Below are 2865 nucleotides of genomic sequence, written 5' to 3'. Positions count from 1 at the left end.
TACCACGTCTTTGTCACACAGTCATGTCGGCAGGTGAAAGGGCCTGAAAGTTTGCAAGCAGCACGCTCAGAGCCGATCCCTGAAGGAAGACGTTTTAGAAGGGATTCAACAGCTGCTGGGCTGCACTTACCACTTGACCACCGCGCCCTAGTTAGAACAGTGGGCCAAGTTCACCCGGAAACCAGGATGATGGGGCCTTTCCCACCGACGGGCTGGAACGTGGGCGTCAGACGCCAGATACTTACTGGCAATTCTAGTCCTAGGTGTAGGGTGGCCTGGGAAGAGCAGAAATAATTACTGTGGCTGGATGTGCGACCTGAAGGCCAAGGGGCTGATACGCAGCATCAGTTATACTGTCTGTTGCTTTGATCAATTTCTGCATTTGTAAGACAACCACTGTTGAGGACGTTGCACATCACCTTGGTTGATGGTCCCAAATGGTATACATTTCTTTTAGAATGTGATAACAGGAAAAGTAATAGGAAGAGTTCTCCTCGGAATTCATATGCTTCTTTTATTCTAACAAAATCGCATTCAGCAGTACCTAAGATGTGTAAGTTATCATAAAACAACTTGCAAATAGAGGCTGCCCACTGGGAACGAGATTACAAAGCCAACGTATAATTAATCCACCAGAACAAAGATCTGCAAAAGCCATCTTTCGCAGTTTTATAACAAAGCATGACCATAATCTGATCAAAGCTGTATTAACCCTAACAAAAGTATTAACAGGTGTAAAGAATGTATAAAACCTTAAAAAAAAAAAAAAAAAAGGAGCTGGTCAGCTGCACAAAATGGAAAAAGAGGGAAGGAAGTACATCATGTAGCACTGACCCAAGAGCAGAACCAGGTGGGGGGGGGGGGGGGGGCGCTGTAGCCACAAAGGCTATTCACTTAGCCTGGGGTCGTAACATGGATTACACACGCATCAAGTGCTCAAGGTGGCACATACTTTTAAGAGCTGAAGACTCTGTCCATGAACCTATACGTGATGTCAAATACCATCAACTCCACTGGGAAAGCAATACTGTGAAACCATTAGTGAAAAGGGAACAGGGTCACTTTGAACACTCCACTGCGAGCGAACTCAACTGGCCTTTCGCGTCGAAGAGGCGGACCGTCTGACCCAGGATTTCTGAGTGTCTACGTAAAGGACGCCGGTACCCGAGTCAGAGCAAATCTCACCGTGCTGGTTCCTGAATCAGACATAAAGCCATACCAAATCATCTCCAAACCAAACTGGGGGAACGGGGGAGGAGACTTCATTAGCGAAGCTTAAACACAGATATCAGTTGTGTACTGGGGACCCCCTCCAGTTACACAGATGGTTCAGTTTGTGAAAACAGCTGTGATACGTTTTTCTACATAGACGTCATGTTTCGATAAAAGGTAAAAATAAAAAAGATAAGAGAATGAAAATGTCAGAAAGCATTAACCCCGAAGTGAGAAGTATTCAAATTCTGCTACTTCAATGAATTTTGTCTTTATTCTATCTGCAAGATAACAGGCCCGAACAAAAAGATAAAATGGCCTCTTTGAAACACCATATTGTGAAAAGGGGAAGCTTCAGAGGCCGGTCAGTCGGCCAAGTGTTTAGGGAGTGCAGTGACGCCAGGCCGTGTCTACGCGCTGTAGAACTTCTTGAAAAGTCCGTACACCCAAAGTGCTCTGCCACTCCTGTAGGCATGTTTCATGCAGAGTAGGTTCTAAAACCCAGGCCCCATTATCCTTTGCCCTCATCCAGAGAGTGACGACCCCTCATGGCCCAAAGCAGAACACTGGTCTACTGGGGCACAGACCGTTCAAAAGGTAAATGTAATTTTTAAGAACAATAGATCTATTTGAGAAAGCTTCACAAGTCTGCACATAGCACAGCTATCATCCTCATAGGGCTCATGCTATAAAAAGCAACTCTTAAACCAGAAGACTTTCTGAAAGATGCAAAAGAGGCAAAAGCAGTCTCCAGGCGATGCCCCAGTGGCCAGGGCCAGGGGAGACGATACAGAAATCTCTTTCTCACTCCATGCCTCCGTCTCTGTGACTCAAAATAAGCGAGTTATCTTATACTGGCAAATTTACTTCTGTAGACCTTAAAAAAAAAAGACTAGAAGAGATTTGCCACAAAACTGTATGTGATAACACGCACAGAGAATCAGGGCCAAGGGTAAAAAAGGGATCAAGCAAATCTACTAACAGTAAGGGTTACCACAGTTACCATGACTGGGTTTCTTAACTTCCTCATAGCCAGAACAAAAAAAGGAAATAGCGCTCATTATAAAAGTTTCCCTCTACTGATTCCCTGCCACCGTTAAGGCATAGCAATGATTTAAGTGCTGTGAGCAAGAAGACTGATTTCATGTATTTTAAATAACTGCCTCCTTTAGTTAGAAAGATATAGACAATCTTTAGGTCTTACTGTCAAAAACACAATCAGGTTCGTAGTTACTTCCTTATTTTTGTGACAGTTAACAACCCCCGAATCAGACACTAATTCCCTTTGCTTCACACAGAACCGTGGGGAAATAAACTCAAATCTTGGATTATTAATCTCAATAAACTAAGGAAAATTACTTCAGGTTGTAAATTAACCATCACACTTCATTGAGACATTAAGCGTAGAACTAATGCTGCTGGCTAGATGAAGGTGGCCATTTCAAAGTTTCCAGAAAGACATCAGGTACAAGGACTGCCTAACTTAGGAGCAGACAAAAGTCTCAAGAAGGCAGGAAAAAGGAAAAAAAAAAAAAATCCGAAATCACTGTTGTTATAAATACTACGTTTTCAAAGAAGGAAAATGAAAGTGTTTTCAAAACAGTGACTAGAGGGGCGCCTGGGTGGCTCAGTCGGTTAAGCGTCCGACTTCGG

Source organism: Herpailurus yagouaroundi, unplaced genomic scaffold (genome assembly GCF_014898765.1).
Source record: "Herpailurus yagouaroundi ecotype Mexico unplaced genomic scaffold, PumYag 530, whole genome shotgun sequence".
Taxonomy (NCBI): Eukaryota; Metazoa; Chordata; class Mammalia; order Carnivora; family Felidae; genus Herpailurus; species Herpailurus yagouaroundi.
Note: the sequence above shows the minus strand (reverse complement) of the source record.